Consider the following 12,188-nt stretch of genomic DNA (forward strand, 5'->3'; position numbering starts at 1 on the left):
TCTTCACCTAAGAATGTCACAGAAATGCCCAAAATAAAGTAGAATTAAAAATAAAATTTCTCTCCCTTTAAGATATCAGGGTTTGCTATTCAAGAGGGAAAAGAAAGTAAAACTTGTGGATGATGCATTCTTGGCTGACTGGCTTTGTATACCTCAGAACAGTGCTCCAGTTTGCCCAATACATTCATTTCCAGGCATTGCTGTTTTTTGACTGCTTTTTTTTTCACTCTGAGATAATATTAAGTCAAGATTCCCCATTTTTAAACAAAATCTAATTCTCGAAATTTCTACTTGACTTTAGTGCATGATTGTTTATCTTGCTAAATCATAGCCCATCCTGAAGCAAACAAAAACCCCAGGAATGCTACCAAAATAGATCTCACAAACTGTTTTTAAAAGAAATTACCATAGCTCCAGAAATACTTACAATTTTTAATTTCTGAAAACCTTTATTTCATCAGCAAAATGAAATAAATGATATTTTGTATCAATCACACAGTTTATATCAAAAGATATATCTTTATATCTGATTAAAGCCTTGTTCATAGTTTTTTTTTAAGAAATAATAACTGTCTTAAAATAATATAGTTACATGAAGTGAACAACTTAATCAATGCACTAACAGAAGAACTTATAGTTTTAGTTATCACTGATCTCAGGATTTCCATGAAACTTACAGGTGGTGAACAGGCAACATCTCAATCAGTGAATTATAATTCCTCTTCCTTGGGAGATACTAGAGGCCAAGGATGTTGATGAAACAATTAACAAGTAGCTGGAAGAACAAACCTGGTGTGATCTGAGTGCACAGTCAGCAACACTTTATTATCCTGAGTCACTCATTTTAATTACAACGAAGAAACCAAACCATATAGGAAATCATTGGCATATGGGTTGAATGATAGAGATAAGTATTATTAATTAAGAACTGTAGTGAAACGTAGAAAAACATCAATAGAAGCAGATGTAGGCCATTTGGCCCTTCAAACCTGCTCTGCCATTCAATATGATCAAGGCTGATCATCCAACTCAGCAGGGTGTTCCTGCTTTCTGCTCATTTCCTTTGATCCTTTGAGCCTGAAGAACTCCATTTGAAAACAATTACTATTTTGGACTCAACTGTTTCTTTTATAGCATATACATCCAAAGGTGCACTACTGTCTGGGTAAAGAAAGTTCTTGTCACTTCAGTTTTCAATGGCCTATTCCATATCCATAAATTGTGACGTCTGGTTCTGGATTCCCAGTCATCTGGAACATTTTTCCTGTATTTTCTCTGTCTAGTTCTGTTAGAATTTTATAGGTTTCTGTGAGATCTTACTCTCAGTCTTCTAACCTTCAATTGATATAGTCCTAATCAATCCAACGTGTCCTCATACATCAAATTTTCCCTCCCAGGAATCAGTCAGGTAAATCTTTGATGCACTCCCTCTGTCACCAGAAAATCCTTCCTCAGATAAGGGTCTTTCCAAGATGATGGAGGAGTGGGGTTCCTGAGCCAGAGCTTGTCTGCTCTGACTGCTTTTCTTTTCTTTTTTGACTACTCTCTTTTTGTCTTTACTTGTTTTCTTCTATTTTTTTCCCTTACTTACCTCTTGAGCTTGATGGCATCGGTGGGGGAGCTCATGGACTTCGAGTGAGCCCTGTGCTGAGGAGAGAAGGCCCAGTGCCAATTTCAAGCATAAAACTGGAGCCTTGGAGGCAGCAGCAGTGGCAGGGCATGGCAGGGGCTGGGGCCCACCACTTGCCCAGATGATTGTCGGTGACCAGCAGCATAGGATGGCGGCAGTTGGACATTAGGGGTCGTGAGAGATGGGGGCGGTGTCTGTCAGTGGTGATACGACAGCCGAGGCCAAAGGCCTGGGTGGGTCTTAGTCTAGCACAAGTGAAAGCATGCCCAGTGCGGGAGACAGCAAGCCCTCTTGGGGAAGCCCAGATGGAGCACCTGCAGGCCAAAGGCATAAAAGGACTGGAATGTTTGACATTTTAATTTTATTTCTTTATTTTTCTATTTTTATACGAAGAAGACTGTAGTGTTGAACCCTTTATCTTATTTATTTATTTGTCTGTTTCGGTAGCTAAGATTTTATACCTAAGATAGTGCCTTATGTAGCGACGTTGTATACTGTTCACTGTACTCTCGTACCTGTACTTCAGTACACATGACAGCAAAACCAAAATCAAAAACAAAATAAAGAGACAAAAACTACACACAATACTCTCGGTGTGGTGCTCACCAATGCCCTATGCAATCGCAGCAAGTCATCCCTGCTCCTACCCTTGAATCCTGTCGTTATGAAGGACACCATACCATTTGCCTTCTTCATCCCCTGCTGCACCTGCATTCTTGCTTTCATTGCACCTCCACCTTTCCCAATCTATCGCCATTCAGATAATACCACCAAATAGATAATCCCACATATATCCACAGAGTTTGGTAATGGAGAATGTTTGCAGCTCCTTCAAAAGGGAAAGATGATTTGCTGACTGCAATTGACTAAGTCCTGCTTTGCTAGTGACAGATTTTCAGGTCGGAATTAATAGATAACGCCTGCAGAGTTTAGTATGGACTGAGGTGACATAATGAGCGCACAACTGGTACTAGTTAGAACCAATATACCCAAGACTTCAAGATAGCCAACTGTATCTTCAAGCCAAGAATAAGACCTTCTGACTTCCAATGGGCAGTAGTTAAAGTTGTTGTCTGTATTTTAAGTTCTGGACAAGTGTAAAAAAATAAAATCAAACCTTTACTTGTCAGTCCCCAACTGATCCAGTTTGGGTTCATATGCTTTTATTTTGATATCTAATATGAAGTATGATATGGAAGACCTTGGACAGCCTCTGTCACTACTTTTTGATTGTTCCATACAATCTTGACCATCTGTAAGCTCCGACTTCACTTGCTCCATTCACCAATGCCACCTGCAAAGCCTAAAACTCCTAGAGAAATGTTTCTTTTCCCAATCTTTTTCACCTGAAGAACTTTGAAAAAGGGTCTCAAAAATTGTCAGAAGCATACAAAGTTCTTTCTCTGAGAAGGGAGATTGTTTAAAAAAAAAGGAACATTATGAAATTGGTTTCCATTTGAAACTATACTGAATGGAGATTGTGGTTTTGTTTAAACAATAGCATTAGAGGTCTGTTACTATAGTAACAAGCTTACTGTATAAAGAGACAAACTCAGCAATGATTATTGGATAAGCAGAGGAACTCTGAAAACCAGCAGTATGAAACAACCAAGAATTTTGTTTGTATAAAGGTTGTCAATGTATAAATAAGAGGGGAGAGTTACTGCAAGGTTTTTTTGTATTTCTGGCTGGTTCTTGGAGAATTTTCATTTTCAGATTTGTACTTTACCAGCTGTGGGATCCTTGGGCAAAGTGGCAGACATGTTAATAAATTCAGAATGTAGTCATCTAAGTAACTGATCTGGACATCATTCTGCTTCTGGCAGGCCAGGAAATAGTATAATACAAAATGACAGGCAACAGTGCAGAGTGGCAATCTCAATCAGCCTCCTCATGATGTCCCCACTATCATTGATGCCATTATCAGACCAATTTTATTCATCCCTGTGTAATGTTAAGAAATGATTGAGCACATTAGCTATAGAGAGAATTCTCTTGTCTCATATCACATGCTGGCTGTGTATTGAGTGGTCTCCCCATTTTATTAAGAAATGTTGGCGCTAGTCTCCCAGTGCCTTGATAACTAAATGAGTGCAGTCCATAACCCTTTTAGACAAGCGAAGCAAAGGCATAGCTGCAATTCTAAAACTCCCTCATCTTGGTTGTTGGTATCAGTGGGAAAAGACGATACTGCTTGCTTTTGGCAAATAGGGTGTTAGCTTCCTGTCTGATGTAACTGTATTTTGTATACTGTGACATTTAGGTGATGTCCTCTCTATTAGCTTAGAAGGAGCCAGAGGCAAAAGATTGAAAGGTGATCCTGAACATGACAATCACTGACAAAGCATGATCATCCGAGCCAGCAGATTGCTGCATTGATCAATGATCATGTCTCCTGATGTAATGCTGCTGCATCACAGAGAGGAATAAACCTCTTGCCCAAGACACCCTGGGGTTAGGATAAAACATCTCCCTAATCAGCTGTCTTCCAACAGGCCCAGTGCTGTTCTACCTTATTAGAGAAGGTGCTGCTATTGTCCATCTCTGCCAAAGTATTATATAACAATGGCACATTAACAAGCTATGAGACATGAATTAAAGTGAGTGTGCTAAAATATGTGGAAATTCACTGAGAACACTGATCCTTATGAAATGACCATCTGTAATAGCATGACAACTTAAATAGTGCTTCCAGTCAGTCAGTGCTTAAAACCAATCCATGGATGTTCTATACAGTGGGTTGGTGGCTGAGCAAAATATCTATCTTTTAAAGTTATGATTGTGTAATGTCTAAATTTCACTACAGGAAGCCAATATGCATGCATTCATTGTTCTGGCTGCACTTCAAATGCTTGCATTAAGTCAGCAATGGTCAATATGCGAGCAGTAAGAACATTGGGATGAAATGACCAAATTTTAAACATCACTGGGATGCATAATTTATCATCAGTGCGTAAATTCATGAGGGACTGCATCCTGTTCAAAGCTGAAAGGATGGAGGTCACTGGCCAGCAATTTCCTCAGTGCTGTGTCTGTGCCAGAATCTTGCTAGACATACAGTGTGTAAGAGTTTTGACTCCTACCACAGATTTTGCACTTTTGCTACTAATTCTATGCCCTGTCCAATGACAGCCATTTTCTGATGCAAATTATCACCAATGTTAAATATTGAGAAGACTTAAAGCCATTACTTTCATTTGCTGGCATAAACTGTTTCTTTGTCACTGATTCTAATGCCCACCATCTTAGGCTAAGCCAGAGTCTGCATATCCTTGGCATTTCTAATTGACACTGACTTGAATTTCTCTCTCTCCCACCCAACTAATTTCCTTTCCATCACCAAGACTGCCTTGTTCCATACTTATAATATGTCATTATCAGGCCAAATATATTCATTCCTATGTAATGTTAAGAAATGATTGAACACATTAGATATGGAGAGACTTCTCCTGTCTCATATCACTGCTAGCTGTGTATTGAGCTAGCATGTGATCTTTATAACATGATCTTTATAACATCTTTATTTATCTTTATAAATGATCTGTCCCTACCTCTAGCTCAGGTTATCAGCTTCATTCCGTGGCTTTTTTTCTCAAGACTTCATTATTCCAACTCAAAACTTGACTCAAATGGAAGGTACTTTTAGTACATGAGTAAGGACTTCATAATGAAGACAGGTCTCAATTGCCACTTCAGAACAGTACTTGGCAGCAGTCCAGCTGAAGAAGGCCCCAGTAAGTAAGTGTTAATATCTCTCTGAGAGGCCAAGGGAACAAATGACTTTATGACTTCAATGGAGATGAAAACTGTATGCATAACAGGTGTATGTTCTTTTGCCCATTTTGTCCTGCTGCCAAAGTAGTATGTTACTCCCTCTGCTTCTAAGTGTAACAACTAACGACAAATCTATGTTTGCTCATGATTTAAGATATTGGCCCTCAAATTAGGTTAAGATTCAGTATGTATTGTATATATTTGAAGTGATACTTGAAAATTTGTCCAATGCCAAAAGTATGCTCAGAATAACAACTATTTTCCATTAAGATTTTAGCATTTATGAATATTTGCTTTACCTCTCTCACTGTCTTAATTAACATGTACATTGATGACTAGGGTGATTTCAACTTATATTTCGAAACAGAAATTCTTTTGCTCCTCCACACAATTAAGAATGAAGCTTCTCTCTGTACTCTCTGAAGTTTCTCTGCGGTAGAAACAATTTTTGTTTGTCCCACCAAACCTCCATGCCTTGGAAAATTACCTTTTTTAATTTCAGATTTCCAACATGCGCAGGATTTTATTTTTGAACTATAGTGTTAATGTTATGCCCAAGAGAATCTTGTAGAGAAGTTAATATAATCAAGATGATATTTATCCAAATGTACCATGCATCAGCTCCAGGGCATGGTTTGAATGCAGGCTGATGGGATGAAAATGTAATTTCTTTTCTAGCTCTGGTGACATTAAATGAGTTGGCACAATTTGTAAACAGTTCCTTCTGGTACAACCCCACAGTATAAAATTACCACGACTAGCTTAAACTAAACTGGCATCTTAAAAGACCATTGTAACACGTAAGAGCTAAACTGGAGTGAATTTCTGATTAAGCAATCTTGTCCATGCCATGGTTGGGTCTGGAAGTATTAATTTTGAACTTCAAATATTACAGGCACAAAGATTTAAGAAACATAATTAAATGGAGGAAGACTAATTTTCCAATCAATGGTTGAATTACTCGCTGATGAACTTTGAAATAGAAAGCTGCCAGGGGAAATGCTGTTGTCACATTACAAGGATAATTCAGAGGGCTAGTTGAGAATTACAGGGGTAGTATTGTAACTCTGTTTGTGCATAATCATTCTGTAACTGTGATATTTAAACAAATCTCCAGCTCTATCCAGATCATATGTCTTGGCAGATTTTTAAAAATATTTTGTTTGGTTCAGGTCTAAGGTTGTGGAAGCACAGATTTGGAAGTTGTCATTACCACTTCTTGCAAGTCTGACTTCCAGCTATATCTGTCACTCTGCAGGCTGCAAACATCAGAATGTTGCTGCGATTGTCATTACTCTACGATAAATAGTAGCAACTATAGCAGAGCAACGTGGCAAACAAGACAGGCAAAGGAGGCCATACAACATATGGCCTTTTAATAACGGAGTGTCTTAATTCAACATAACCACAAAGCATTGCGTCAGTAGCAATTACCAACATAAGCCACCTAAAGGCAAGAATTGGAGTCAAAGTTCAGAGCAGCTTTTGAAATTAGCCATATCAATGAACTTTGCCAGCTGAAGCCCCATTTGCTTTCATGCAGTGTCCTTGTTAAGGACCAGCCAGGAAAGGTTCCACATTCTTCTACACAAGAATATATGCTCATAATAACAATATTTTCCATTAAGATTTTAGCATTTATGAATATTTACTTTACCTCTCTAACTGTCTTAATTAACATGTACATTGATGACTAGGGTGATTTCAACTTATATTTCGAAACACAAATTCTTTTGCTCCTCCACACAATTAAGAACGAAGCTTCTCTCTGAGGTCTAGCCACAGATGTTGGATGTTGACAACTAAGAGCTATACTGAAACCACAGTCCTGTTTGAATAAATTGTGGGTAGTTTCAAACAGTCCAAATAGGTAAGCATGTTGGAGGGAAATTCAGAATCTTTAAGAATCTTGATTTGTCACAGTATCCTAATGCAGGTGAAAGACAGTTAATATTGGTGTAATCCTGCATTATAATGCTGATTGTAATGTGAATGATGGCCTTGTGGATTTATCACCAGACTATTAATCCAGAGATCCAGGTAGTGTTCTGGAGACTGGGGTTTGAATTCAGCCATGGGCATGGCAGATGGTGGAACTTGAAGTCAATAAAAATCTTGAATTAAGAGTCTGATGATAATCATGATTCTATTGATAATTGTTGGAAAGCACTTCTGGTTCACCCATGTCCTTGAGAGAAGGAAATCTGTCATCTTTTCCTGGTCTGGCCTACATGTGACTCCATCCTGTGAATGAATAAAATAAAGCTACACACGTCAGAAGGACTGAGCCTGCTGCTGCTAATAAAAGACGTGGAGGAGGAGCTGAAGTAGTGGAAAAGGAAGACAGCTCATTGGATTTACAGGGCAGGTGCCGAAAGATAATAGAGCAGGAGTCCTGAGAGCCACTCCTGCAACCTGCCATGATCCTTACAGTTGCCTGTTTATCAAATCCCAGAATGCTGAGATGGTGTATTCCTAGGCAGGCTCATTTTTTCCAAAGCGTAGGAGGCCATGTGAAATGTCCTTTTAAAGTTGTCAGTAGCCATCAATCTTATTGTTCTGCTGGTGGTGCGTTGCAGTTCCTAAAAGCACCAGAGTATAAACAGAAGTTAATCTTTTTGGTAAGTGCAGATTTATTCATCCTTTTGGTGGCTGTTCCTATTGCATGCTTAAGCTTCTTTACCAAGGATGTAGTATTGCGCGAAAGATGGTTTTACCTGCTCATACTGTGGCTCAGGGTCCATCTTGGTCACCGCATTGACTCTTTGGTGGACAAACTACTGGGAGGAAAATAGCCTAGTATGAAGTAATCCAACCAACTCTCTTAGTTCAATCTGATCTAAATGTTTATTTGATGAACAATCATTCAGGATTGGCTCTCACAATGTTGTACCTTTGGCTCTTTTACTTACAGTGTGGAAACAGGCCCTTCAGCCCAACAAGTCCACACCGACCCACAACCCACTCCCCCACATTTACCCCTTCAACTAACACTACAGACAATTTAACACAGCCAATTCACCTAACCCACACATTTTTGGACTGTGGAAGGAAACTGGAGCATCCGGAGGAAACCCACGCAGACACAGGGAGAATGTGCAAAGTCCACACAGTCAGTCACCTGAGGTGGGAATTGAACCCGGGTCTCTGGCGCTGTGAGGGAGCAGTGCTAACCACTGTGCCACCGTGCCACCCTCAAATTTCATCCTCCTCCAATATTATCCATGGAATATTCACATGGAAAGTATTGTCTGCCAGAATATTATTCGAACCAATTCTATCTAAAATAAGCTGTGTCTTTTTTCTGGACCAAGTTAATATAACAAACCCAAATATTTACATCTCCTGAATTTCCCTCCAAAATTATTATAGAACATAGAACATAGAAGAATACAGCGCAGTACAGGCCCTTTGGCCCTCGATGTTGCGCCGATCCAAGCCCACCTAACCTATACTAACCCACTATCCTCCATATACCTATCCAATGCCCGCTTAAATGCCCATAAAGAGGGAGAGTCCACCACTGCTACTGGCAGGGCATTCCATGAACTTACGACTCGCTGAGTGAAGAACCTACCCCTAACTTCAGTCCTATATCTACCCCCCCTTAATTTACAGCTATGCCCCCTTGTAATACCCGACTCCATACGCGGGAAAAGATTCACACTGTCAACCCTATCTAACCCCCTAATCATCTTGTACACCTCAATCAAGTCACCCCTAAACCTTCTTTTCTCTAATGAAAACAGCCCCAAGTGTCTCAGTCTGTCCTCATACGATCTTCCTTCCATACCAGGCAACATCCTGGTAAACCTCCTCTGCACCCGTTCCAGTGCCTCCACATCCTTCCTATAGTATGGCGACCAAAACTGCACACAATATTCCAGATGCGGCCGCACCAGAGTCTTATACAACTGCATCATGACCTCAGGACTCCGGAACTCAATTCCTCTACCAATAAAAGCCAGTACGCCATATGCCTTCCTCACTGCACTATTTACCTGGGTGGCAACTTTCAGAGATCTGTGTACATGGACACCAAGATCCCTCTGCTCATCCACACTACCAAGTATCCGACCATTAGCCCAGTACCCCATCTTTTTGTTATTCTTCCCAAAGTGAATCACCTCACACTTAGCTACATTGAATTCCATTTGCCACCTTTCTGCCCAGCTCTGCAGCTTCTCTATATCCTGCTGTAACCTGCCACATCCTTCCTCACTGTCAACAACTCCACCGACTTTCGTATCATCCGCAAACTTGCTCACCCAACCTTCTAACCCCTCTTCCAGGTCATTTATAAAAATGACAAACAGCAATGGTCCCAAAACAGATCCTTGTGGAACACCGCTAGTGACGGCACTCCATGAAGAAACTTTGCCATCAACTACTACCCTCTGTCTTCTTCCATCCAGCCAATTCCTAATCCAAACCTCCAACTCACCCTCAATGCCATATCTCCGTATTTTCTGCAGTAGCCTACCATGGGGAACCTTATCAAACGCCCTACTAAAATCCATATATACCACATCTACCGCTTTCCCCTCATCAACCTCCTTCGTCACCTTTTCAAAGAATTCAATAAGGTTTGTGAGGCACGACCTGCCCTTCACAAAACCATGCTGACTATCCTTGATCACATTATTCCTATCCAGATGTGCATAAATCCTATCCCTTACAATTCTCTCTAAGACTTTGCCCACAACAGAAGTGAGACTCACCGGCCTATAGTTACTAGGGTTATCCCTACTCCCCTTTTTGAACAAGGAAAACTTGTGAAGATACAAGTGAGAACCTTTGCTACAATACCTTTTAAAAAGTTGTGTTTAAAAAATTGCAAGTATTTAGAAACCAGTCAACTGAGATTTTAACTCCAAGACATGCGACATTCACATCCCCAGTTATGGAGTTGGTTAACCAGGGAACCTGAACAGACTGAGTGTTTTAATGCTGAAATAGACTGGTCTCTTCTTGTCTCCCTCAACCTATTTCCATCTGGTCCCTGCAAGTTTCACAAAAACAAAAATAACCTGGACCAGAATCCCTGTTAAATTTCAAATGGACAGTGTGAAACTCTTACTCAATTTGCCTCCCCACCACTCCCCCCCCCCCCCACCCCCCCCCCCCCCAGTCTCCCTTGCCTAGGAATGTCAGCATCATTCCATTTTTATCCAAAATGGTTGCTGCTTCAATGACCACATGTTAAAGAAGAGGGGTTCAGGTTCAGATGTTCACAGGAAACTCTTTCAGAAATACATGCGCTGTTATGCTTGCAATGGAATAAAAAGATTCTAAAAATTACTTAAAAACACTATACAGAGGAGCATACTTGCTGTGGATCATTCCCCTTGTAACAGACCAGCCATATTACAAGTCCACTACACCTGCTTGAGTGATAATATCGATCATTTCTGAACATTGAAATTTTGTACCTTGTTGGAAGATATATTGTGATCCTTTGACATACGTGAGGCCATGGGGCCCAAATAAAAACAAAGTAAATCTCTACTCCCTCCTAAGCATTGATGAGATCTTATCTCGAACATTAATTACAATCTTGGTTCACTTACTTGAAGACAGGTGTAGTTGCATTGGACATAGTCCAGAGGAAGTTTACCAGATTAATTCCAGTGATGAAGGATTGTTTTATGAAGCGAGATTGAGCAGTGTAGGCCTATATGTTCCTAAATCAGCCAAAGTAAACATGAAAAGGATATTCCCTCAAGTGGGGCAACCTAGATCGAAAGGTTCTATAGTTTTAGGATAAGAGGTGACAGATTTAAAACAGAAATGAGGAGAAATTGATTCTCTCAAAGGGTCATATATCTGTGGAATTCACTACTTCAAAGTGCTGTAGATAACTTCAGTAAAGCAAAGGAAGAGATAGGCAGATTTTGAATTAGTAATGGTTTGAAAGGTTATGGGGAATGGACAGAAAAATGGAGTTGAGGCTGAGATGAGATCAGCAACAATCATATCAAATGACAGAGCAGGCTGGAAAGGCTGAATTGCTGACTCCTGCACCTAGTTCTTACATAAATTCTAAATAACATCCATTTTCTTTTTTTCCTAAATTGAGTCAACCAGCCTTGACTCAAAGAATTGTTTGATATATTTCTTCAGAGAACAAGAGCTCTTAATGTAAAGATGATTCTTCACTTGCTTGTAAGAAGCTAGGCATAACATGCCTGAAGGGGGATATTACCTTAACCATCATTAATTCTGCTTTGAATCTGCTCAGTGTTCATATAGGTCTTTTTGCAGCAGATTGGCAACTCATTTCCTGCTCATCTGGACCCTGCAGGGGAGCTCGTTCCTAGTAATTGCCACGTAAATGTATCTAAGCTCACCTTTACCTATCCTGGTAGAGTGATTCTAATGTCTGAGCACCCTCACAAGCATTCTTTGATCTTTTCCAGCTTCTCAATATTGTTGGTGCATCCAAATGGAAATGTTGATTTTGCAATGTGTAATTGAATGTTTAAAATAGCATACCTTTAAAATATTACAAAGATGTAATTGTAACAGACACCAAGCTTAATATAGCCATTAAAAGTCAATTTCGAAAGCTTCCCAGGAAACTTTGGGATTCTGAATACTCTTGCTCTCATGTCTTTTCATAAAACAAGCAACACCATCAGGCAATGAGCATGCTATTCTCAATTTTCCCAATTTCTCTCATCCAAATAGGACCCATTTTACAGCTTATTTTTGTTGTAGACAGAGCAGGAGACATTTTAAGTGGTTCTTGGGCTCAAATCAAGAAGCACATTTTTACATTTCT

At 39.8% G+C, this 12,188-nt stretch overlaps 1 protein-coding gene across 3 annotated transcripts in view; it reads left to right on the forward strand.

Moving 5' to 3' along the window:
- LOC122555875 (coiled-coil domain-containing protein 195) overlaps positions 1–12,188 on the forward strand; it is a 36,706-nt gene that overhangs the window by 18,955 nt on the left and 5,563 nt on the right. The window lies entirely within an intron of this gene.

The sequence above is a fragment of the Chiloscyllium plagiosum genome, unplaced genomic scaffold (assembly GCF_037043375.1).
Source record: "Chiloscyllium plagiosum isolate Xiang-an unplaced genomic scaffold, Cpla_swu_hap1 HiC_scaffold_13, whole genome shotgun sequence".
Classification (NCBI taxonomy): Eukaryota; Metazoa; Chordata; class Chondrichthyes; order Orectolobiformes; family Hemiscylliidae; genus Chiloscyllium; species Chiloscyllium plagiosum.